Below are 27,978 nucleotides of genomic sequence, written 5' to 3' on the forward strand. Positions count from 1 at the left end.
TATGTGGGGAAAGGAAGCCTTCTACACTGCTCGTGGGAATGTAAGCCAGTGCGACCACTATGGTAATCAATAATGGGAAACGAGGAGTGGGAAACTGACTAATAGAGAAAAAAATCCAGCTATCTGTATTTGCATATTATCTGGTCTTTTACATGGAAGGCTCCACCTGAGACAAAAATTATCTACCAGAAGACTCTTGAAGCTGATAAACAAATGCAGCAGTGGCGGGACAAATACAGAGAAATCAATAGCATTCCTGTCCATCAAAACTGAACCCACTGGGGCTGGGGATTTAGCTCAGCGGCATAAGCACCTGCCTTGCAAGCAGGCAGTCGTGAGTTCGATCCCTGGTACCGATAAGAAAAAAAAAAAAAAAAAAAAAAAAACTGAACCCACTGACAAGGAAAACAAGTATACTCATGATAGTTAAAGATATTAAATATGCAGGAATCAACCTATTCAAGGCCATGAAATTTCTCTATAATTAAAATCATAGAAATCTAAAAAAAGAAAGAACAGAATATTAGAAAAGTGAAAAAACAAATTCCCTGTTTCAGAATTGATAGAATAAGTGTCACTAAAATGGCCATGTTGTCCAAAATGATATATAGACCTAATACAACCTATATTATAATACCAAAACAATATTCCTGGAGCTAATAAATTCAATCTAAAATGCATATGAACTCAGATACATATAGACTAGCCTAAAACAATCTTGAGCAAAGAGTAAATCAGGAGACCTCACAATTCCAGATTCCAAATTATACTACAAAGTTACAATACAGCAGACAGCATTAAGCTGGCACAAAAGCGGACACATAAAACAATGAAGCAAAATAGCAAACACAGAAACAACTGGCACTTCCAACCATCTCATTTTTGACAAAGGTCTAAAACCCTACATTCAAAAAAAGAGCCTCTAAAATGATTGGTGATAGGAAAACTGTTCATTCAAGCGCAGAAGATTGAAACTAGATCCCTATCTCTGGTTATAGTAAAATCAAATCAAAATGCATCACAACCCTATAAACAAGAGAAACTTTATAACTATTGGACGGTAGTACCAGAAATACTTGAAGCCATCAGAATCAGGCATAGAATCCCTACACATAATTCCAAGAGCATTAAAAAAAAAAATACCAAGTGTCAGCAAATGGGACCAAGTATATACAACTGAAGCTAAACTTTCTAGAGAACTTAAGACAATGTGATTAAGAGTTGTAACAGAATTAGAATGTGAAACAAATTTTGAGTATATCATTTCCTATCAATTAATGGATTCTACACTCTTGAATAGACTTGCATGTATCAGTGAAATGTTTGCTCTTCCCATTTTCCTCCTAGTTTCCTCTGATACCTGTAAATTTCATCCAATCTCATTTGCATATTAGAACTCCACAGTTACTGAAATGTAGTCAATGCTAGGTGAGATCTGGCTTATATAGTTTGTGAATGCTAAGAGAAAATCTCTTTCCCTTTTTAGGTTACATTGCTGTGTTGAAATTAATCCTGATGGAATTACACCAGAGAAGCCAAGAAAAGGTGCAAATTAGATATTGAAAAATTCTTAGTTTGATGTTTTTTTCCCCTGAGACTTAGCAAATAAACCTTTATTAGCACACTCCTAAAACTGAGTTGGGATCTCAGGTTTGTTCTGTAAAGAATGTTGCTCACTGCAAAGGCTCACTGTTATGTGATTACATTTGCAAGATTCATCCCCAGTTCATCCCTCTGTCTTTCCTGTAACACAATAAAATGAATCAATATTTCTATTAAACAGGTCTTTTAACCATGCATCTTTTAATAACATACCTCTATAAGACTATCAGAAAGAAACTGATCATTATTAATCTTTAATGTATCAACTGCTTAATTATTTATTATTCAAATAAATTCCAGTTTCATTCTTTAGGATAGTGCTTACGTTGTCAGCGTGTATACTAAATACATTCATTCTTCAGGACCATGTAATACAAAAAATGTTATATTTTCTAGAAAACTACAAAGCTGCCTGACATGTTTTTTCCTGCTACGTTTTTGATGAATTAAAGCTTAAGTAGAAGAAAGAATTTGTTGATATATAATTCAGTTGAGTTTGAAAATCACTCAACCTTAATAAGCAAGGAAAGCCCTGTAGTGTCTTTTTAAATTTCTTTAAATAATTCATCATGTGAATCTCCCCTGCCTGGAAGTTATACAGGTAAGGTACCCTATTTTTTCTCATGTCCTTTAGCTTATAATGACATCAAAGATAGATCCAAAGTGTTCAGAGAAAATGCTTTCTAATCCAGCATGCATTGTATGTCGTTCCTAAAGTTGTTATGAAACAATGTGGGCTACATGAAGGATCAAATGGTTTATTTTAGGGTGTCACAATTTAGGGTGTCACAATTTAGGGTGTCAGCATTGCCATTGATTGGCACAAAAACAGACAAATAAAGCAATTAAACAAAATAGAAAACACAGAAACAACTCACACTTGAAACCATCTCATTTTTGACATGAGTTTAGTAGAATACACGTATTAACTTCAGTCCTTTAAAAATTTATGACTTTTCATGCAAAACTAAGAAATAGTTAGAAAACTTAATCTTTGCCAAAAGTTTGAGAATATCTGTAATAGTCAAATTTCCATGATACATGCATTTATAGGCACTATTGATGCACTTCACTTTATACTATATAAAAATAGAATCTTCAGTGAATGAGATTTTCATTTTGACTTTAGTTTTCCATTTAGAGTTATTAAAAATAAAATATTCAATAAGCCATCTGTAAATCATAAATGAAACTATGAATCGACTGTCCTATTGAAGTTGTATTGCCAGTTGATTGTAGTGACTCAGTTTAGGAAACCTTAAGGCTGAGATGGAACCTACATTTTCCATTAAATAATGTGATATGGAAATTGAGACAGCGATCTCTTAAATTTTTCCTTCTGTTTTATTGTCTTATTCCATCTCTCCTGATAAATTCAAACATATAGTGTAATGTATTCATTTATGTCTATGCATATACATATACATACATGCTGGCTTAATAATATATTTGTAAATATATAACATATATTTAATAACTTTGTTTACTTGTGAGATATGTTTTTACTAAAATTGATTCCTGAAAAATGACTACCCTAATTCTACTAACATAACTACATTTGTTCCATCTACAAGAAATTTGGTTTAATAAAAAATCACTTGAATTTTTATACTATTCTTGGGTGATTTCTTTAACTTCTCTTGTGTTTCACAGATTCCCCATTGACTGAATGGTGGGGTTTGTACCAGTGTGGTGTCACTGAATGGGAACTCTCTTGAGCCATTGATCAGGCATTATGTGTGCCTAAATTTTAGTGTCCTTGTGAATAAGTTAGGATGTGCCATGCTACACCTATTTAAAGAGAAGATATTTGGTGAAATTTGTATTTTCTGACAGTGAAACCTTGTAGAACACATCATATATCAAGCAAATTTCATAAGTAGCGCATTACACTTGAAAACAATATTTTGCATGAAAATACACATATGTATGTTATTAGATATGTGTATTTTAAACTAAATTCTCCCATAAAGTTATTTAATAAAAAGTCTTGATTCACAAGACTGTCTACAAATTATTTTTACATATGCTCCAAATAATTTTAGATAAGTACCTATCTAGAACTTTATAAATACTCTGTAATCTGAAAATAGAGATTATAATTACAATTTTATGATGCTTTACAAATATTTATTGATGACTTATTAAAAGTAACAGTGTTATTGTGTGTCTGTCTCTAACATAACTTTTTTTTTTATTTAAGAGGAAAAAGAGAAAAACACAAAACAAACCAAAGCGGCGTAAGGGTACATGCAATACAGAACTACAAAACAAAACAAAACAAAAAAACATAACAGTAAGAAATCACCTGCTAGTAGATTACACACTATCTTCTTGAAAATAGTTCCTCAAATCACAGTATCAAAGAACACAAGGTGGACATTCAAACAGGGAGACTGCAAATAGCTGTGTTCAATGTTCCAAAAACATTGATAAAGTCAGCTATTTAACACCCCCAAACACACTTGCTGTTATATCCGTTAGAGCTCTTTTTCTTTTTTTTTTCCCTCTCTTTTTCACAACAAAATTTACACATCTTGGATTTTATTACTCCTTAGTGCTTATTACTTTCTTTGGGGGGGGAAGAATACAGTCAAATATGGCAAAACAAAGCTGTCAGTCAATACCAAGGATAGACATAGCACATGGTGTAGAACAGAGTACAAGGTTATCAACAATGGTTATCAACGTTGTCCCTTGTTTCCTTAAAAAGAATTGTCTATCTTATTAGATATTATAAAGTTGGACAAAACAGTAGAGAACAAGACCAATAAAACTTAGGCATTGTAAACATTACAGGACTTCCAAAGAAGACAATAGTCAAACCAGAATGGGTATCTTAGTGAATCTTATTGTCTTCAAAGTAGTTGCCTATGTCTTCAAACTTGATACTATCATATAGAATGGAACAGAGTCTAATCAGTCAAAACAAGATCGTGGGAGTACTACAGGACTTCAAAACAAGTTAATAGGAAATCAAAAAGAGTTACTATTTATATATCCTAAATTTTTGAATTTTTTCTTTAATTAAGACAAACATAAGAAATGACTAAATAATTTTTTTGAAACAATAAGGGGGAGATTGAGATAAAACAGGACATAACAATATAACAATAGAGGTCATAGCATGACTGTTTCAACAACCTAGTACTTCACCACCTTATAACCTGACTTAATAGTAGTTACCATAGTGTCTTTTTCCTTGAAATATTTGGATAAAACTTCATATACTCTAGCTTCAAATATTTTCATATCAAGAAGCCCAGAATAAAGCCTTTCTAATTAATGAGTGAAAACTTTATAAGGCTTCAAGGCCACCTAATGGGGAATCATGATTACCACATATTTTTATATATTTGAATCATTATTTACATTAGGGAAACTATTCGGTATTCACACATGCGAGATTGATTTATTTCACTAATGAGTATGGTCTCAAGCTGCGCCCATTTATTGATAAATATCTCAATGTGATCCTTCTTTATAGCTGAATAATACTCCATTGTATAGAAATACCACAACTTTTTTATCCATTCCTCAGTTGATGGGCACTTGGGTTGTTTCCAAGATCTGGTGATTACAAATTGTGCTGCTATAAACATAGGTGCACATATATCACTGTGGTATGATGCTTTCAGTTCTTCTGGGAATATGCCTAGAAGTGGAATAGCTGGAATAAATGGGATTTCCAGTCCCAACTTTTTGAGAAATCTCCAGACAGATCTCCACAAAGGCTGTACCAGTCTACACTCCCACCAGCAGTGCAGGAGAGTTCCTTTTTCCCCACAGCCTCTCCAGCATTTGTTGTCGGTTTTCTTGATCCTGGCCATTCTTTCAGGAGTGAGATGGTATCTCAGTGTGGTTTTAATTTGCATTTCTCTAATGACCAATGATGATGAGCATTTTTTCATGTATTTATTTGCCATTTGCATTTCTTCATCTGAGAATTGCATATTCATCTCAGATGCCCATTTTTGGATTGGATCTTTGAATTTCGGAGGTCTGAGTTTCTTTAATTCTTTATATGTTTTAGACAAGAGGCCCTTGTCTGAGAGAGAGTTCACTAAAATCTTTTCCCAGTTTGTGGGTTTTCTTTTCACTATGCTGGAGATTTCTTTTGACATGCAGAAACTTTTTAATAAGAAGTGGTCCCAGTTATTGATTCTGAGAAGTATTTCCCGTGTGGTTTGAGTCCTGTTCATGAATTCTTTACCTACTCCTATGTCTCCAAGGTTTCTACCTATTTTGTCTTCCAATAGATTTAGTGTTTCTGTTTTAATATTCAGATCTTTGACCCATTTAGATTTTAATTTAGTACATGGTGATAGACATGGGTCTAGCTTTAGTTTTCGGCAAATGGAGAGCCAATTTTTCCAGCACCATTTATTAAAGAGACTGTCGTTCTTCCAGTGAACCTGCTTGGCTCCTTTATCAAAAATAAGGTGGTTGAGTGTGTTCGTAGTTGTGGTTGTATCTTCTAATCTATTCCACTGATCTTCAGCTCTGTTTTGATTCCAATACCATGTTGATTTTACTACTGTTGCTTTGTACTATAACTTCAAGTCAGGGATTGTGATGCCTCCTGCTTTGTCTTTGCTGCTTAGAATTGCCTTTGCGATTCTAGGTCTCTTCTGGTTCCAGATGAAATTTAGGAGTGATTTCTCTAGATCTATAAGGTATGTTGATGGTATTTCTATTGGGATTGCATTGAATCTGTATAACAGTTTTGGGAGAATGGCCATTTTCACAATGTTTGTTCTTCCTATCCATGAGCAAGGGATGTCTTTCCATTTTCTGAGATCATCTTCAATTTCCTTTTTCAGTGTATTATAATTTTCACTGTATAAGTTTTTCACTTCTTTCGTAAGAGTAATTCCTAAATATTTCATTTTTTTTGCTTGCTAATGTGTATAGTCCAGTTTCTCTTATTTCCCTCTCTGTAATTTTGTTGTTCATGTATAGGAATGCTATTGATTTCTGAGTATTGATTTTGTATCCAGCCATATTATTGACTTTATTTATTGTATCTAAGAGTATTTCAATGGAGTTTAGGGGGTCTTCTATGTAGAGTATCATGTCATCTGCAAACAATGATAATTTAACTTCTTCTTTTCCTATCTTTACCCCTTTTATTTCTCTTTCTTGCCTAATTGCTCTGGCTAGTACTTCCAGTACTATATTAAATAGGAGTGGTGATAAAGGACATCCTTGTCTTGTACCCGATTTTAAAGTAAAGGCTTTCAATTTTTGGCCATTTAGTATGATGCTGGCTGTTGGTTTGTCATAAATGGCCTTTATTATATTGAGGTAAAGACCATTTATTCCAATTTTCTGTAAAGTTCTTATCATGAATAAGTGTTGGACCTTATCGAAGGCTTTTTCTGCAACTATAGAGATGATCATGTGATTCTTATTTTTGGCTTTATTGATATGGTGGATTACATTTATTGATTTGCGTATGTTGAACCATCCTTGCATTCCTGGGATGAATCCCACTTGGTCATGGTGTATAATCTTCTTGATGATTTGCTGGATCCTATTTGCCAATATTTTATTGAGGATTTTTGCATCTGTGTTCATTAGGGAGATCGGTCTATAGTTCTCTTTTATAGTTGGGTCTTTCTCAGGTTTTGGTACTAGAGTAATATTTGCTTCCAGGAATGACTTAGGAAGGATTGCTTCCCTTTCAATTTCATTGAATAGTTTGAGGAGTGTCGGCATTAGGTCTTCTTTATATTTCTTGTAGAATTCTGCAGTGAATCCATCTGGGCCTGGGCTCTTCTTGGTGGGCAAGGACCCAATTACATTCTCAATTTCATTAGCAGAGACTGGGTTATTCAACAGTTTTATATCCTCTTGATCTAGCTTTGGTACTTCATATGCTTCTAAGAATCTGTCTATTTCTTCTGTGTTATCAAACTTTTGAGAGTAGAGGTTTTCGAAATAGGTGTTGATGATCTTCTGTATTTCTATTGGGTCTGTAGTGATTTCTCCTTTTTCATTTCTTATTGCATGAATTTGAGCTTTTTCTTTCCTTTTTTTAATAAGGTTGGCTAGGGGCTTATCGATTTTATTTATTCTTTCAAAGAACCAACTCTTTGATTCGTTGATTCTTTGGATTGTTTCCTTAGTCTCTTTTGCATTGATTTCTGCTCTGATTTTTATAATTTCCTCTCTTCTTTTGGCTTTGGGCTTGACTTGCTCTTCTTTTTCTAGCTGTTTGAGGTGTAGCATCAAGTTATTTATTTGTATTCGTTCTGTTTTCCTGATGTGGGAACTCAGTGCAATAAATTTTCCTCTCAGAACGGCTTTCATTGCATCCCACAGATTCCGGTAAGTTGTATCTGCATTTTCATTTTCTTTTAGGTATTGTTTAATTTCTTCTTCAATTTCTTCTGTGACCCACTGATTACTCAAGAGTGTGTTATTTAGTTTCCATGTGTTTACGGAATTTTTGCAGTATCCTTTGTCATTAATTTCTAATTTCAGAGCGCTATGATCCGATAATATGCAAGGGATGATTTCAACTCTTTTGCATTTGCTTAAATATGTTCTGTGAGCTAATATATGGTCTATTTTAGAAAATGATCCATGTACTGCTGAGAAGAATGTGTATTCTGGTGTTGTTGGGTGGAACATTCTGTATATGTCTATCAAACCCATTTGTTCACAGGTGTGATTCAGTTCTGTTATTTCTTTGCTCATTTTCTGTCTGGTTGATCTGTCCCTTGGTGTCAGTGGTGTATTAAGGTCTCCTGTTACAATTGTGTTACTGATAATTTGAGTTTTCATTTCTGTTAATAATTGTTTTATATAACTGGGTGCTCTGGAGTTTGGTGCGTATATATTTAAGATAGTTATCTCTTCCTCTTGGAGTTTTCCCCTTACGAGTATGTAGTGACCTTCTTTGTCCTTTATGGTCATTGTTGGTTTAAAGTTCATGTTGTCTGCAAACAGAATGGCTACTCCTGCCTTTTTTTGGATTCCTGCTGCATGAAGAATTGTTTTCCATCCTTTGACTTTCAGTCTGTGAGTATCTTTCTGGGTTAGATGGGTTTCCTGTAAACAGCATATGGTTGGATTTTGTTTCTTGATCCATTCTGCTAGTCTGTTTCTTTTGATTGGTTCATTGAGACCATTTACATTAATGGTTATTACTGTTAAATGCTGGTTAATTGTAGGAATGTTATCTGTCTGCTGTTGCATCTTTATCTTTCTGTTCTGTTTAATCATTTGCTTTGCTTAGTGCTTTTTTCCTTTGTGTATCTAAACTGTCTTTCAATATTTTTTGCAGGTTTGGTTTGGTGTTCATGAAGTTCTTCAGCTGTTCTTTGTCATGGAAGTATCGTATTGCACCATCTATTTTGAATGATAGTTTTGCAGGATATATCAGTCTTGGTTGGAAATCATTTTGCTTTAGGATCTGGAATACTTCACTCCATGCTCTTCTTGACTTTATCGTTTGTGCTGAGAAGTCTGCTGTGATTCTGATAGGTTTTCCTTTATAAGTGATTTGTCTTTTCTCTCTGACAGCTTTTAATAATCTATTCTTGTGTTGGATTTCTGGGATGGTGATTATTATATGTCTGGGTGTAGTTTTATTTTGGTTATGACTGTTTGGAGTTCTATATGCTTCACTGATCCTGATGTCAGTTTCTGATCTCATGCTTGGGAAATTTTCAGCTATTACTTCTCTAAATATCCTCCTGACATCCTTCATGTTGTCTCCCTCTCTTTCATTAATCCCTATCATTCTTATGTTATTCTTCTTTGCATCGTCTTGCAGTTGTTGAATTGTTATTTCCTGGTTCCTTGTTATTTTCAAAAGATCTTTCCTTTCCTGTTCACTAGCTGCAATCCTGTCTTCAAGGTCTGAAATTCTATCTTCACTTTCATTAAGGCGGTTTTTACAACTTTCAGTGGAGTTTTTTATTTCCTGTATATCTCTGTGCATCTGCATTATGTATTCTGTTTGTTTCTTATATTGCTCGTCTAAGGATTCTATCTTTTTGTTTAGTTCCTCCAATTTTTTATCTGTGTTTTCTTTAGATATATTTAGAATCTCTTTCATTTCTTTTATCATTTCTTCTTTTATCTGGGAGACTATTTCGAGTTTGAATTTCTTTAAAGCTTCCTGGAGTTGCTTGTCAATTTCAGTGGCTATTGTGTCTGATATATGAGGTGGATGGGATATATTTTCTTCTATATACATGACTCCTAGGGTTTCTTGAGATGGGCTGGAGGTTTGAGGTTGTAATTTGGTCTTTCGTTTTGTCATTTTCCTATATTTCTGTGTTTCAAGTGTTATTTGAAAGCTTCCTCAGGATCTGTTGAAAATCCCCTTCTATGTTTGGAGCTACTGAGACTCTGGCACTGCGCTACCCCAAGCCATTAGGCCTACAGAACCAGTGGCCCTCCTCTGTCTGCTCAGACCTCTGCAGTTCCAGACAAGCTGGGCCTCAGGGACACTGTGCGCCCACCTGCCCCTTGGAAGCTTCACAGTTCTTCAATCGCAGCCGGGTTAGGGTACTCACCACAGGCTGCAGTGTTTCAGGAACCTGTGGACCCTCCCTGGTTGCAGAGATATCCACAGTCCTCCAGACACATGGAGAGGCCGATGCAGGCACCCCAAATCTGCCCAGCTCCTCCTCTGCAGACCAATGGCCAGGCGCGGCAGCTAAACAGGCTGGGCTAGGCTGGTAGTGTGGGCCAGCCCACCTATCGGGAGCTCAGCAGGTCTCCAAATGAAGCCGGGAATGGGGAGGCTGATGTGGAAGCCTCAAACCCACCTCTGCCCTTCACTGCACCTGGAAGCCTGAGGGAACTCCAGCAGTCTGGGCGCAGATATCCAGAGTCCTCCAGACACGCAGAGAGGCCAGTGAGGGCACCCCAGATCTGCCCAGCTCCTCCTCTGCAGATCTATGGCCAGGCGCGGCAGCTAAACAGGCTGGGCTAGGCTGGTAGTGTGGGCCAGCCCACCTATGGGGAGCTCAGCAGGTCTCCAAATGAAGCCGGGAATGGGGAGGCTGATGTGGAAGCCTCAAACCCACCTCTCTCCTTCACTGCACCTGGAAGCCTGAGGGAACTCCAGCAGTCTGGGTGCAGATATCCAGAGTCCTCCAGACACGCAAAGAGGCCAGTGAGGGCACCCCAGATCTGCCCAGCTCCTCCTCTGCAGGCCTATGGCCAGGCGCGGCAGCTAAACAGGCTGGGCTAGGCTGGTAGTGTGGGCCAGCCCACCTATGGGGAGCTCAGCAGGTCTCCAAGTGAAGCCGGGAATGGGGAGGCTGATGTGGAAGCCTCAAACCCACCTCTCTCCTTCACTGCACCTGGAAGCCTGAGGGAACTCCAGCATTCTGGGCGCAGATATCCAGAGTCCTCCAGACACGCAGAGAGGCCAGTGAGGGCACCCCAGATCTGCCTCTTACATAACTTTTTGTAGTGCTTCTATTATAGCCTAAATAAATGCTAAAATTAAGGAAAATCAATCTATAATTTATATATATATGCCTATATATGATATAGATATAATCCTATATGTGTAATACATGGCTTATATGTGTATATCTAGATTCTATCAATTAGTAATTCGTGAATAAAGTAACACCTTTATTTGAGTGGATGGATCATGAAGGAATCACACCATGTTATGAGTGGCATTACATATGGTATTATACATTGTCCCATTTTCCCCTGGCACTGCTCCCTACTCAAAATGTTAATTTTACTCTGCCATACATTTTCACGTGATGCTTCTTCCCTCAACCCAGTGACCAAGAACTGAATTCTTGGTGACCACTAGCCAAACTAAACTTGCCCTCCTTTAAGTAGTGTGTATTATGTCACAGCAATGGGAAAGCTGACCAGTACAAATTAAATATCTGTAACATCCATATATGATGCAATTTAAAAGACCAGTATTCTACACTGAACATTTACTTCCTCTCTTTTTGGACAAGTTATTTCAATGGGGCAATGCATCCAAAGGACAAAGTCATACCTCAGATTCCCAAGAATATACCTGTTCCATCAACAGCCCAAGAAGTCCCTATGCTGTTAGCATTATAAATCAATTCAAACAAAGAATGGAATTGACTGTCCTGTAAATTTAAGTTTAGTCAAATTTAAATGATCTACTTTATGACTTAAGTTTAAATTTAAGCAGCACACCAGTGATGTAAATATTTTGCCTACAAATGTCTACATTATTATATTTAGAATTTAAAATCATTGGATACATATATGCGTGTGTTAGGAATGCTTTTCCTTTATAAATGATAATTTTAAAGGTCATTAAAACAATGTAAGCTTGGACACACTGAAATAATAAGGACTAAATAAGTTGTATTCATTGTACAATATTAAAATATACGATCAAAAATATCCAATGCTCTTTTCAGGAATCTCTGTATCTAATTGTATTCCTTGTTTTTATTTTTACATGAATTATTCCTCTAGGACAACCTCGTGTGGATAATGAAGCAAAGTGCAATTTTTAAATTCTGCAATATTTCTATCAGTATTGTAACAAGAAAAACAGTGATCGAACTCATAACCTCACACTTGCCAGCCACGTGAAAGTAGGTTTTTATTCTATGTTATAAATGCTTCTGCTTTTTCAGGTGGCTACTAGATAGCATACTAATCTTTTAGTAATGGAGAGTGCCTTAGCCAACTGAAGTGAAGACTGATGCTAAGAACAGCAGTGCTTGCTACAAATGAACACATCCAGTGTACACTGACACTCAGTATTTTACTTTCACAATAGTATTACATCTAGACGGACATGTTGTGATTTTTTATATATGATCAATATTCTACCTCCATAAAAGAAATGGTAATCAAATTATTCTAAAAATAGCTGGCAGACATGTTGGTACTAGAGGTGTGGCAGTCCTTTGGAACTGTGTACCAGTATTGTGCCTTGAGGGGACTTTTGTAGCCCTCTGTGCCATCTATGTTTGAGAGGGAGTTGTGCTATTCCATAACCTGTGTTATCCTAGTGTCATATGACAGAACAGTCTCAATTGTTACAATTTTGTCTTCTTACGATCCTCTGTCAAGAGGTGTACTACTCTGCACAATGTCTGTTAAGATTTATATACTGTCTAATATATTATGTAACAATGACTAAGTCAATTTTTATTTCTAATCTCTCTTTTGCTCAGCCTTACAATGTTGGAATATTGCATTATTGTATTCACCTGTTGATAAATACTGTATAAAAAGTAGTATTATTCACACAATTAAATTTTAAACACTGAAATTATATGAATATGTAGAATTTCAACATTAATGCAAATTGTTACATATGAAATAAACAACTGTGTAAAGGTTCTTTGCAACACCATACACTTAAAAGTTTAAATTTAAGTGATTTCTCCTAAAATTGAATACAAATATAGAAAAATAGCAAGTATTACTGTTTTCAATCCTTCAGCTATTAAAAGTCTCCTTAAAATATTATTTTGCTCTGCTCATGAGCTCATGTACTGTGGCCTAATTATTCCCTATTTTCAAAGATAAAGTAAGAATTTCATTGCATTTTATGAAGAGCCGTGTAACTGCTAGATTAGAAACCTTTGCACGTATTGGTAAGAGAAGAGAGAGAGATAAAAATAGAATCCTTTCAACTTTTGGAAGCAAATTCACTATAAAAAGAATACATATATTAACATCTTTCTTGAAAACATGTGGTGTTCCTTTTTGTAGCTAATCAATTTGTACTTGCAATATTGCTTATTTTGTTGTCTGTCATCCAGAATATGCATTTTCAGTCATCAATCTAAAACTGGTGAAGCAATAAATGCCATTTCTGTTGTATACTAATACTCTCTCGTGTTATTTGCACAAGCAGTTAGGATTACTCTAACAGATTTTTAGACTAATCATGCAAAATTATAAGGAGATTAATAGATTGTTTCACAAGAGTCAATTAAATTTCTTTGGACATTTCATTAAAGTATTTGGGTAAGTGGTTCAAATGAACCACAGCAAGCTTTACAAACATCAGACAGCATGACCATAAGCATAAACTGGATAATTTATGCAAATACCTGCAATAGTTTGCATGTAGAGCTTGTTAAGTAACTATTAAATCCTTTGCCCTCTCCACATTTTTTGATTCTTAAATCCATATCATTATATATTTCATAAAATGTAATATTTGTTTATTTAAAAGTCACTCTATGTTCTTGAAAGAAAAAAGGTACAAAGAAAACCTATAAAATATAAAAGTATTTTGGGGAATGAATTATAGCAAGAATGTTCAATGCCACTTTCTGAGATAATTTCCATGCTTAATTTGCAAATGGACATGTCATGAAAAAACCTTAATTATTTCCATAAGTGAAATTTTATGAAGGGCTTCTAAAAGACGAAAGGTCTTTGTAAAGGAAAACCACTCACATTGTCTCTGAATTTAAACATAAAGCATACAATTGAAAAAGAAACAACATAATGAAATTCAAAGGTAAGCCACTGAGAGGACTGCAGAGAGAAACAGTAGGATTCACTTCTGGAGAGAGATAAATAAGCCTGCAACTTTAGCCAAGCTCAGTTGAGCGTTCTGGCTTTTAGAGTTGCTATAATTCTAAATTGAATAGTCAGAAAAATTTATACTTTTTATATTACTTTTAGTCTAAACTTATAGTCATACTACAATTTAATTCATTAACAGTATGAATAAAATATCTGGGGACTCTGAAAAATGAGCTAAACATGCAAGGCTTTACATTTATCTTCAGAGAATATTTTAGTATAGTGTGAAGATAACAGCAAGATTGCATGACATTTTTGGAACAAAGACATTGCTATTTCTCCAAGCTCTATTCTATCCCATTGGTCATGAGGGATCCTGTAAGTATTTTTGATGTGATGATTTCTACATATTTAACTGGGATTAAATTTTAAGAACTAAATAATATCAATGACACTACTCATTCTGTGCCTTATATATTCTCATTTAAGCCTAGATATTCACAAATTGTGCATTAGCTAATTTATTTATCAACAGATATTAACTGAGAAATAATTATGGACAAATTCTATTCAGACTTTGGTAGATATAATTATATTTTAAATTTGAGAAATACATTACTCCAAGCCCTGTATCAGTTCATGACTTATCTTCACAAATTAAAGAAAATCTGTGGGCATATTTTAGAGTTCATTATTATAGACATACTATAAAATAAAATAATAAAATAAAATAAAATAGAACATCACTGTCACCACTAACAAATAATACCAAAAAGACTTGATAAGAAGTTCATAGAAAAAAATAGAAGTCATTGTGGCTATGAAAACTTGTAATAATTGCCTCTGGAAATTAAATAAAAGGGAGAGGTGGAAGAGGAAAAGGAGGAGGAGAAAGTGGAGGAAAAATAAAGAATAGAAAGAGAAGGAGCCCTGCAGGAATTGTGATAGGTGTCAGAACTTAAGCAAGTTGAGGATTCTGAGAATTAAAGCATTTTCATGACCTGCTTTCGTGGTAACAAGCATTTTTGACAATGATTTAAAGATAAATATACAAGTTGCACTCAATGAATGGCCACATATCTGTGTCTAGATATTGCATATTATTTTGAGTATTAGAGTAATACTCTAACAACTGCATCCAATTATTCCTTCTAGTTGTGCATCTCTCATCTACTGAGTTACCTGCCATCAAAGGTCTGAGAGCTAACTTGGTCAAAATTTCACAGATTGCCACTAATTTCTTCTTTTCATAGCCACAAGACACTTCAGTTATTGCAGCAGTCTATTCATTAGTGGCACTGTTTTCACCACCTAGTTTATCTATAAAAAACAAAGACAAAGAAAAAACAACCTTTAAACTCTCCGTCCTCTTCTGCAACATTATCCTCACTTTATTCTGCTGGCTCCTTTGGTCAAACCTATTGTCTCTTTAAAATCCTCTTCATGCCTCCAATCAATAAAATGTGTAGTGTTTCAAGATTCTTCCCTTGAATTACTTTTCTTATTTTTTTATCTGTACATGTTTCCAGTGCTTAGCTAGCATAGTTCCTTGTGGCTACTTGCTGTATCTGCACAATGTCTTAACTTCTTTCCTCATCCCTCCTCCTCCGTATCTCTCGATTGCCTCCCCATTTGCAAAAGATCTATCTCTATATTTTCTACTACCTACCTTGTATTTTGCTCTGTATTCATATTTTGGATTCCTCCTGTAAGGGACCCCACAACATAGCAAGCTTATGTGATTTATTTCACTTTATATTATGATCTCAGAATGCATCCATTTTCCTAAAATTGACTTGTTTGCCTTACTTTGTCACAGGCTAGTATTCCATTTTATCTACATATAAGATTTTCCTTGCTCACTCATCTTTTGATGGACATGATAGCTGCCTCTAAGATTTACTATTATGAATTGTGCTCTTTATAAATATGGGAATGCATCACAAATGTAATATAACATTTTTATCTCTTTTGAGAAGATGCCAAGTAGTAGAATTGCTGAGCAGAATTGCTGATGGAATTTCAATTTTTAGATTTTAAGGAGTTCCCATACTGATTTCCATAATGGATGTCCTAGTTTCCTTTTCCTCCAAAACACAGATGAGCTCATTTCCCCCTGTAGCCTCACAACAGCTTCGTCTCATTGTTTGTGATTTCAATTGCTGTCTATATCTAGTAATATTGCCACAATTTTTATGAATTTTAGACAGAGACATCTTGCCTTCTTCAAATCACATAAACAGCAAAATTAGCATACACTACAAACTCTATTCTTATTATACTGTTAATTTTATATTGCATTATAATGCTCATGAGTTTATACATTCAGTCTTGTAAACTGGATTCCTAATAACTCTACACTGAATTGTGTCTTTCCTCTATTTCCATGGGAAATAAAAATGTTTTCTGATTGCACCAGTCAACACTCACCAACGGTGATGATGGTTCTTCTTTTGTTCCCACAGCCGGCCAGCTTTGTTATTGGTTGATTTCTGTTCTGGGTTAGACCCATTCTGTCTGAAGTGAGATGGAATCTCAGGGATGTTGTAAGTTACACCTCTTTAATGACCAGTGACACTGAACATTTTTGATATATTTATTTTCATTTGTACTTCTTCATTTCAGAAATGTCTATTCATTTTGGATCCCCGTGTTTGAATTGTGTTATAAATTTGAAAGGTATGGCTTTTTTCAGTTCTTTATATGCTCGAGATATTAATCCTTTTTCTGAAAAACAATTGGAAAAATTCTTTCTCACTCTGTGGATTTTTTGTTCACTTTGTTAGTCATTTCTTTTTCAATGCAAAAACTTTTAAAGATGAAATCCCAGTTGTTGGTTCATTGTAATATTTCCCATGCAACTGAGGTTTCGTTCATAGTTTTTGCCTACATCTGAGTCTTCAAGAGTTCTACCTATTTTATGATCCAGAAGTTTTAGTGTTCCTGTTTTAATATTTAGATCTTTGGCTCATTTCAGTTTTAGTTTAGTGTACAGTGAGAGGCAACAGTCTAGTTTTAATCTTTGGTATGTGGAAAGCCAGTTTTTCACAACCATTTATCAAAGAGGCTACATTTCTTCCAGCAAAGGTAGAAGAAATGATATCTGATTTTATCTCATTCTTTTGATTATCAATTCCATTGATTTAAGTCTTTCCTTTTTCATTGATTAGGTGGACTAAGAGTTTGAAAATTTTATTTATTCTTTCAAAGATATAATCATTTGATTCATTGATTCTTTGTATTGCTTTCTTAGTTTTGATTACACTAATATCTGTTCTCATTTCTATATTTCAGACCTTTGCGTGAGCTTCAGGCTTATTATTCCTTTTATTTAAAAGTTTGGGATTCAACATTAAGTTGTTTATTTGAGCTTGATCTATTTTCCTTATGTGAGAATTTAACATTATTAATTTCCCTTGGAACACTGCTTTCATAGTGTTCCATAAGTTCCAGCATGCCGTATTGACATTATCCCTTAAATGTAGAATTTTGAAGCAAGCCCCATGTGCAGATAAAAAGAATATGTTTTATAATCTTGTGATGTGTAACACTCTGTAGACATTTACTAAGTCTATTTGTTCAAAAGTTTGGTTTGGTTCAGTTCTTGTTATGGATTAAAAACTGATTAATTAAATCACCGTGGTGCTGAGCATAGATGTTCCACCTGAGGAAAGTTGCCATCATAGAAAAGAGACATGGAGAAGGAGAAGGGAGGAATTGAGGCATTGTGGGTTTTCCTATGTGTTGATATTTGAGCCCTTGGTTCTCCTAGAGAAGCTCTGGTCCTTACATGGAGCATTGCTTTTTGGTTCTGGATGGGAAGACATGTGCCACTTAATCTCCAAGACAAACTCATCATGCTGGCTTCCTGGCATGTACTTGAGTGCTTATTGTTGGATAAGCTCAGGGCCTCCCTGTCACTATGGATGGCTATGATGCTTTTTAGGACGGCTCTGGTCTTTATTATGAGCATGACTTCTCAGCTCCAGGGTAGAACCCTCCACCTACCAGCACAGCTCGTTCATCTTGATGGCATAGACTTTTTAGCTTCTATCACTGACCTTTGGACCTTCCCAGCATGGATCTACATAAGAGACAGGTGTGAGGCCTTTGTGTGGGCTCTAGACCACCAGTTGGACTTGTGGGAAGCATTGTCATTGGCTCTAGGTTTTTAATCTAGATTCATGTAAGACATTACTGTGGGATTTAGGCCCTTGGCTAAGTATTTTGTGTCTTTGGTGTTGTGGATAGATTTTTGGCACTTTCTTGTGTTAACTCTGGGTGATGATCATAAAATAATATTATAAATTTTATGTCCTGATTTTAATTGCTCTCCTCACAACCCCTGAGTATAACAGTTCCCATATTTGTTGATTTTTTGTCTATTTGACTGTGAAGTATTAGGATTCCTCATTACAATTACCTTAATTTTTTTTTTTTTTTTTTTTTTGGTACCAGGGATCAAACTCATGGTCTTGCACTTACTAGGTGGGTGCATGTATCACTGAGCTAAATCCCCAACCCAACATTTGTTTTCTATAGTTTTGTACACAGGTTTTTTGTTACACATATGTCTATGATTGTTATCTCTTCCCCTTCTCTTAACTTTGTTCTACTTGACCAGTCTTGACTTGAAGTTTATTCTGTTTTCAAGCAGAATAGCTTATCCCTGAATTTTTCTCAATTTTTGCCTCCTGAAATACTGTTTTTCTATCCATCTTTAAGTCTATGATTTTCTTTTGGAGTTAAATGTCTTTTGTGTGAAGCATATGGTGGGGGTATTTTGTTTCTGGATCCAGTCTGTTTCTTTTGATTGTTTCTTTAGATTGGTGAATTGAGACAATTTATATTGTTGGTGATAACTTATGTGTATTGTCTTATCTTTTTCATATTATTTTACTGTTGTTGATACCCTGGTTTTTTTTTTTTTTCTGTTATTTGATTGCCTTGCCTGGTGGATTCTTTCAACTGGTATTTTTGGAATTATAATCTTTCTTATTTTTGTTTATAATAATTTACAGAATATTTTTGAGTATTGTTTTGCAGGTCATGAATTTCTTCATTTGCTCTTGGCATGGAAAAATTGTTTTCTGCATCGATTCTACAAGATAATTTTTGGGGGCTACATGTAACTGGATTGGATACTGTTTTCTTTTAGGACTTGAAATGCCTCACCCCAAGCTTGGAAGTCAATTGGGAGGTTCTTCAAAGACTAGGACTAGAGGTGTTGCAGTCAGGATTTACAAGATAATTGATTTAATGTAGGACACATAATTTATAAGGCTACTTTATAACATTCAACCAAATAACTCAGTGCAGAAGAGTGCCAGAAATCTCTCCAGACACTACAAAAACAAAGAATCCAGCTAAGAGCCTGAATCCCATGGGGGTGTCCTCGATGAATCCAGCTGGAGGCCTAGAGCCCATGACAATGTCTCATGCAAGTCTCTATGAAAGATCTGTACTAGGAAGTCCCAAAAGTCAATGAAAGAAGCTAGAAAGTCTGCACAAGTAGAATTAAGTACCTATACCAGCAGGCTGGGCATCTGCACTGGAGCCAGGAAGCAATGCTCCAAAAAGAACCGCAATCATCTCACCAACAGCAAGGACTCAAAGTCCTGCATGATGAGAACAGCTCAGTTCATGTCAGGAAAATTAGTGTAAAGGATTCTCTAGGAGAGTCATATCACTATTTCTGCTGTGTGTCAAATAAGCAATATATACATTATATATATATATATATATATATATATATATGTGATAAAGTGCTAAACTAAGCATATGCTTATAGGAAAATAGAAAGAATCAATATTAATGTAGTCCTTAAAGGAGCACAAGAAATGATGAAAATATTTACTAATAGAGTATCAGCAATTCATTGCATGTGATGCAATAGCATTTAGAACAGTGGGACCTTGGTTCCAGTATACAAAATTTGAAATACAAGAGAAATAAATTGCACACTTAAGGCCACTTAATTTTTGAAAGTGTTCTTTCTATAACACTGTGAAAAATGACATCATTCCAAATAACTCTTTCCTCCCACGTAGCTACCAAAAGTGTAAATAAGATCCAAAAGTACAATACATATCGTAAAAGGGGGAAGAAATTGTTCAAAAGAAAAGAGCAACTGGGATGAGGGAAAGGAGAAAAGAACTAAAGGGAAAATATCTATCTATCTATCTATCTATCTATCTATCTATCTATCTATCCATACACAAGATAGCTAAGATAATTGTACTACTCTTTCTGTTAGTTTATTGAAGGGAAGAGTTAGTGCTTATATTGTTTGATCAAGTTTGCATCCCTTGAATACTGTAATCTGAGCAACTGTTTTGAAGATAACACTATGCAATGTAATAACCATTGTTTATTTCCCGACATTTTATTTTGAACTTCAGTATCACTTTTATTGTTTTTATCTTTAAAATAAAACAAACAAAGAAAATAAGTCAAATAACTCATTCTTTGAATTAGGAAATCATAGTCTTAAACACATTGACCAGAAAAAAGATCAAGAGCACCATGTTCTGAAAAGAAGTTTTAAAAACTTAAAATTTAATACAATTCTGATGTGTTCAGAAGTTGGAAAAACTTTGGATAACTTTTTATATATAATAAACTTGAACATGCCTATAATTTATGATATAAATATTCTCAGAAAAGTTTATCAAATGCTAAATAAAAGAGAAATAAATAGAAAATAGGGAGAAGTTCAAATATGTCCTCAAACTATATATTCTAATTTTAAAAATATATAAACTAGTTAATCTTTGATTATTGAAAGAAATTTTTATATTATTAGTGGTTCATTTGTTTTCTAAGAATCTGTTGGAAAAAGTGGAATGGGAAAGTTAGTGCAGAAACACATTCATAATAACAGTGTTTGGAGAAATTACAGCCTAGGAGAAAATACGAAACCTAGAGAAAAAGGCAATTTATGATATATTCATACATAGTACAATTGAATAATGATCCTAATACATTAGATCTTCAGCAGCATAGATAAATCTCAGTAAGATAATTTCATGGAAATATCACACAATGAAAGCATTCAAGTATGCGACATTAGGAGCGGGCCAGTGTGTCTTCAGAGGATCTCAGATATTTGTTGCCCTTGGATAGACTGTAGCGACATGGTGTATCATGTTATTCCCATGATTTCAAGTTTAAAGGTATGTGTATTTATTTTACACTTGTGTGGTTTTTTTTTTAATTTGGCTATATAGTTATTCTGTGTAATTTTGTAAAATTAACAATAACAAAAAAGATTTTACAACTCTAATGTTAGGAAACCAGTAAGCAATGTTGATAACCTAGTGTAACTGGAATGCAAAATTTGGTAGAACTGACCTACTAAGACATGGTGTGTAATAAATAACCCAGTCTTTCATTTGAAGCAACTGATATACTCTATGTAATCTATGAATAACAATTACTGTATAAAAGAATGAAGTAAAATTACAAATCTACTATTCACAGTAACTTTAAATCTGCATTCGGTTAAAGTTTTGAGAAAATACCTTTAACATTTTTATATTCAATATTTATTGTTATTTGCTAAAAACATAATGTAATTTGATATAAATTGATCATCTCAAAAAATCTAAATATTACTACAGTTTTAATAAAGTCACAATTGTTTGGATAGCTAGGAATTTAAAAAGATCAAACAATATAATTTTCATGTTTTGTTTTTTTTTTTTTTTTTTTGGTACTGGGGATCAAACTCATGACCTCCTGCTTGTAAGGCAGGTGCTTATGCCCCTGAGCTAAATCCCTGGCCAAATTTTCATGTTTTTATGTGTTAGTTAAAATGAATTTAAAATTTAAACCTTGAAAAACATTAAGAAGTAGACCTAGAGAAAAGCCAAGTATTACTGTTACAAATAAAATAATTTTAAAATATTTATGATGAATATAGATCATAAGTTATAAACAAAAGATGTGGATTTTACCTAACTGGTAAAATTAAAATTATTTAAACATTATGAGTGATATATTTTAATATATTTATCTTGGTATGTATTGTTTAAGTGATTATAATTGGACTGACTGTATGTCAAGGAAGTAAAATGTGAACATCAACAGAAAAATAAAGAACTACCCAAGTAATAAAACCAGAGACATTGTCACTTTAGCTGTTAAAATGAGCAGTGAGCATGGAGCAATATTTGATAAGACAATGATTGCAAAATTGAAGAAAACACAAGAAATCTTAAGGAAAAGATAACATAAATGTTAAGACAATGAGTAAATATGATAAAATACTTGCTGGGGAATTTTTAAGGTAGAAATTAACATGCTCCTTTGAAATACCATAAGCCAGAAGTCCACATTTACAAAGATACTATGTGATAGAACAATACTGAGAAGTTATTATAGTTTAAAAAGTTTTACAGCCAGTGTACAGTGTTATCCCCAGAAATGCTACCCTCAGATAAAGACTTTGAACCCATTAAATATTAGGCCTGATTTTCACCAGAGTAACTACTGAATAATTTTAAAAGATAGTCAAGCATAGAAAATGTTCACAGATGAAAAGGCAAAAATCAAACTTTGACTTTTTGAAAAGGTCATACCATTATCTTGTGCTTGTTTAATCTTCCTAATCTGAAAAAGTAGAATTTGAAATAGAAAAAAAATATGCTTTGAATTTTTGATTAGTTTAAAAAGGGATATTTACATAACTGTTGTTTGACTATTTTGGCGATTTTTCCACTTTAGATATTTGAAATGTTTACATGATATGTCTACATTTTAATATTTATACTAAATATATGTTTTATATTTAATTTAATGGACAGTAACAGATCTTGAGAATTTAAAGAATTTATAATGATTCATCATTGAAAAAATTATGTCACTATAATTTATATAGTGACATAATTGTCACACTACAGTATTCTATGTACTTTCAAATGTGGGTGAACATGTCACACACATAAGAGGTAAATTCTATTCTATATTTATTTTCTTGGCAGAAGTACTGATCCAGGGAATGTTTAAAGATATTTATCAAACTTAACAGGTTCACCAGGGATGGAATATATCTGGTTACAGTGTCTACAAATACCTTCTTATGGATTTCTTTGTGCTAACTTACATCTCCACCTTACATCTTGCATAATATTCTTTTATGTAAAATCAACCTCAGTTGCTTTGGATTCTTACTTTTTGGGTTTGAAGACAAAATTTCAATGCTTTTAAAGGATGATTCTTTCAAGTGTCTCTCGCAATGTGCCAAGTTCAGTTTCTTTCTTGAATTACCTTCCGTAATTTATGATTTTAAGTAACTGAGATGGAGGTAAAAATATGTTCATCCTATCTCAAAATTAAATGAAAATACTGTTTATTTATAAATCCAAAGTAATGATTAATTTTATTTTGTATTTTGAAGATATTGTTTCCTTTGACTTGTTCTTTCTTTCTTTGTTAGCTTACACTTGTGATACCTCCTGTATCTATTCATCACAAGGAATAGAATCATTTAATATCACAACTTAATCGTGTTTCCCTTATTTCTCCCACTTCCCCCTAATCCATTCCCTGAACTCCTTCCACTTCTACAAATTTATCACCTTTCCACTCAATTTTCACTGGTTTTTTAAAAAAACAAAACAAAAAATGGTAGAAATAATACATAATTTCAAATAAATAAAAGGAAGAAATCAGTACTAGTTAATATATTACATATTGGTATCTTAGAAGTAGTTGTTCAAGTTACAAAATCAAAGCATAAAAAATGAACAGACAATCAAGCTTCACTGATATTTTTGATGAAGCAAATACATTTCTCTTCTCCTTGCTTTATTTGGTAATTGATCATAGTACAAAGCAAAGCACACATCTTCTACTTGTAAACAATTATGTATTGAAACAGCACTGAAGCAGAATTGCCAAAGCTCCTCCACCACTGTTGCTGTGATATCCTGAATAAAAGAACCTGAAATTCTGAAGCAACTTAGAAATAAAGTGCTACTGCTTTTAATCAACCACTTCAGTGTAGTGCTTTCCTTTTCAAAATTAGACTGTTCCTATATTTGGAGATAGAGAAATTTATAAAAAAATCTCCTGTAAATATGCTTAATGAAACTTGCCAAATAGTATAGTCTTAGTTCCCTATGCACTAACTTGGAGACATTTTAATATTCAGGGATGGAAAAATATTTAAACTGAAGTATAGAGCAATCATTCTGAGAAATTTCACATTTAAAAATGCGTTTTATTAATATAAAAGGAAGTGTACTTGAAGAGAAATATTACTAGACGTAGAGCGGGCTATTTATAAAGAGGGATTATATTCAACTAGAAAGATATCAGTACAATTTTATATTCACTGAACAACATTGGATAGAATTTTAGGAAATAATTTACAATTATAAAATAAATAAATTGGATAAATTTAATTTATAGAATGGTAACAATACTTAATAATAATCATGCTAGCCAAGGTTTATAAGAAATACAATTCACTGCAGTCCACATAATTCATAGAATTATTTTAGAACAGTTGTCCAAAGAGCCAACACAAAAAAATGCAGGAAATCTGTCCACACACTAGATACCCAGAGAATCCAGCTGAGGGCCTGGATCCCATGGCAATGTCCTGCATGATTCCAGCTGAAGAACCAGAGCTCATGACATGCCGCCCATGAGTCTATCCAGAAGTCCAGAGCCTACAACAATCTCATAAGGCTGTTTCACAGATCTGCACTGGGAAGGCCCCAAGGTCAAAGGTGAAAGCCAGAAAGTCTGTGCCAGAGGGGTAAAAGATTTATGTCATTCTGCTGAGTTTTTTGCACTGGAGCCAGGAAGTAACCCTCAATGTAAAGACCAGAGCTCCCGCAAGAAGTACAAGAGCCGTGAGCTCCACCAATGAGAACATATCAGGAAGTCAGCGTGACAAGCTTCTCCAGGGAGAGATGCTCAAAGTAAGGTCCAGAGCTCCCCTAATGTGAATCGCAGGCATTCTCTACAACAACAAGGTCCCAAAGTCCTCAGATGATAACAGCCAAGTTCATATTGGGAAGGAAGCCTGACAAGGTCTTCCTGGAGAATTAATGATAAGAGAAGAACCAACAATACCACCTCTTCCTCTCCAAATCTCTTAATGCTGGCAATAATCTTCAGGTGAGCCATCCCCACCCAGCATCATACTGATTGAGTTCAGCTTGGTGTTACAAGTTGACCACCTGTTGTAAAGCCACCACAATAACTTATTATTTATAGAAATTTTAAGGTTAGTTCTCTACATATTTTAGCCTTAAAATGTGATGTTACTGATCTGTTAAAGCTTCTTTCTGAAAAATTATTTCAAAAGTTTCATATAATGAAAATCCTTGTTACCCACTTTTGTCAATTTTACCTCAATAACGCTGAAATATATGTGGAAAAATACAAAAATAATAAAGAAGTTTTGACTCACCACATTCAGTAACTGATAGAAGAAAAACAAAGTCATAATATAGTTAATCAAACTAACTTAATTGACATTAATGGCCACCACTCACAATTTCCACTGAAATGAAAGCTGGCATTGTGGCCTGGCCTTTTAGACTATGCACCCCAGCGAATGGACTGACAAAAACTCAAAAGCCATGTGTTGGGTGAGGGCTAATTCTGATTCATAAAGATAAGAAAATCTGGTATTTATATACAGTGGAGAACAACTCTGCTATAAAGGAGGGTAAATGAGTTATCTACAGGAAAATGAATGTACCTTGAGACGGCAAATTTAAGTGAAATAAATCAAATGCACAAGCTTAAGTGTTGCATCATTTTTCTTACATGAAAAATCCAAGACATAAATAAACAGTAAAATAAAAGATAATAGAAAATAGAAAGGCATGCTTTTTAAAAAATGGATGAACATGAAGGGAGAGGAGTAAGGAAGGGATGCGGGTAAAACAGAATCAATATGTGATATGTACATGTACAAGGAGTTAGATCACTACACCCTGCAAATGCAATTAATAAAAGCTGAAAAAAAACCCTTCCTTCACTCTCGCCCGTTACTTGATAGTTCCCGGTGCTTGTGGAACGTTGTCTTTTGTGTTGATTTGCTTAAGTATTTTTCGTTCCTCTCCACAGGCAGAGACAGCATGCACTGTTTTCTCTATGAGAGTGAAGATATCTGCTTAGCTACCACATATGTTAGGATTAAAGTTTGTGAAATCATCATTTTTAAACTCACAAATCTCCCTTTCCAATTCAACAGATTAAATCCTATGCAGAACAGGGTTTTTTTTAAATAAGTCAGTGAAATATTTGTACTGTTATTTATTATTTCAGCTGCAGATATTATATTGTTTCCAATGGATGTTCCAATGGGTGTTGTTCTTAAGGACAAATATCACATCATAATTTCAGGAGATTAAATCATTGGTTCAAAAATAAGTATGAGCTTCCTATAGGTTTGTTACAAAGACTAAATAATGATGGAAATGATACATAGCCATTGGATTTCATAGCTTGTAATGGAGTTGCATACATTAAATGATCACAAATTTATGTTTGTTAATACTTTCATAGGCAGATGATTACAAAATTTATGGACGCATATAAAATTCAGACAGAATTTCATTTAATTAGAGATTTGAACATAAAGAGGCCGTGACGATAAGGAAGAATCCATCAGAAAAGTAATGTTCACTAGATTCAGATTTAGAAAGGATTTTAAAATTACCTGGAACAGGGATTGGGGATTTAGCTCAGAGGCATAAGTGCCTGCCTTGAAAGCAGGCAGTCGTGAGTTCGATTTAAAAAGACAAAAAAAAAAAAAAAAAAAAGTACCTGGAACAAGACCAAGATGGACAAGAAACACACAAAAGAGGAAACTGGCACCAAATCTAGCAAGAGAATATAATACAGTAATACTCTGTGCATTCTTTAATCCTATCAAATGAAGTTTAAGTGCTATAGCATCAGATTTCATATTTTCCACATTGTCAAAATTTTATCTAGGAGACAGTAGATAGTTTACTATGAGAACAATAATAGATTTAAACAAAAATGGCTATTTGAACTAAGTGAGAATTCTGCAAGGACAAAGAGTAAATAAGATTTAGTGATTCATGGAGTTGGGTATTAGAGAAGTCTCAAGAAAGAATCTCAGATTTCTGGACTCAACAAATAGATGAAAGCAATGTGTTTTTCTTGAAATGAAACTATGGAAGACAACAGGGTAATAAAATAAACCATGCTGATGTTTAATTAATGTTATTGGTTACATATTCAGGTAAGTGTGAGCACATGAGTATGAATTTCAGAAGAAGATGCAGGGTCACATAAATAAAGCTGAAACTCTTCACTATGGAAACGCTTTAATACTATCATTTACTTGTTTGGTTCTTTCAATGCTTTAAATGAAGTTCATGGTCGAGTCTCCTCCTAAAATCCACTCTTAATTCCATTTGAATATTTACAGTTATTTTTAAAAGTAGTACATGAAATCCCCAGCAGAAGCAGAGCTGTGCATGAGATATTGTTACTCAAACCACATATGTCCTGAAAATGTTTAGATTATCATTCGTGTAATCAGCACTTGAAAAAAGTTTCTTCGAGTCAAATGGTACTTTGGCAGCAATTTGAAAGCTACTTTAATACAAACTGTAAAACTGACATTCAAAATGCAGATGTACTCTGCGCTTTACAAAAATTGGCTGTAAGACAAAGGAACAATAGAAGTTCTTAAAAGAAACCTAACCCTAATGAAACCTTTCTCATTGTAATATGAGTCAGAGTGATGACGATGTTTTCATGAGGATTGGATGAGCTCAGAGATGTATGATTCAGAGGAGAATCGGGGAGACATGTGGCTCCCTTCTGTAAAAGTAACTAAGCAGCGCACACTTTGAGATTGTTTGAATCACACAGATGAGATGCAGCACTTTG

The sequence above is a fragment of the Cavia porcellus genome, unplaced genomic scaffold, assembly GCF_034190915.1.
Source record: "Cavia porcellus strain 051 isolate PalLab524CR breed Dunkin Hartley unplaced genomic scaffold, mCavPor4.1 scaffold_11, whole genome shotgun sequence".
Lineage (NCBI taxonomy): Eukaryota > Metazoa > Chordata > Mammalia > Rodentia > Caviidae > Cavia > Cavia porcellus.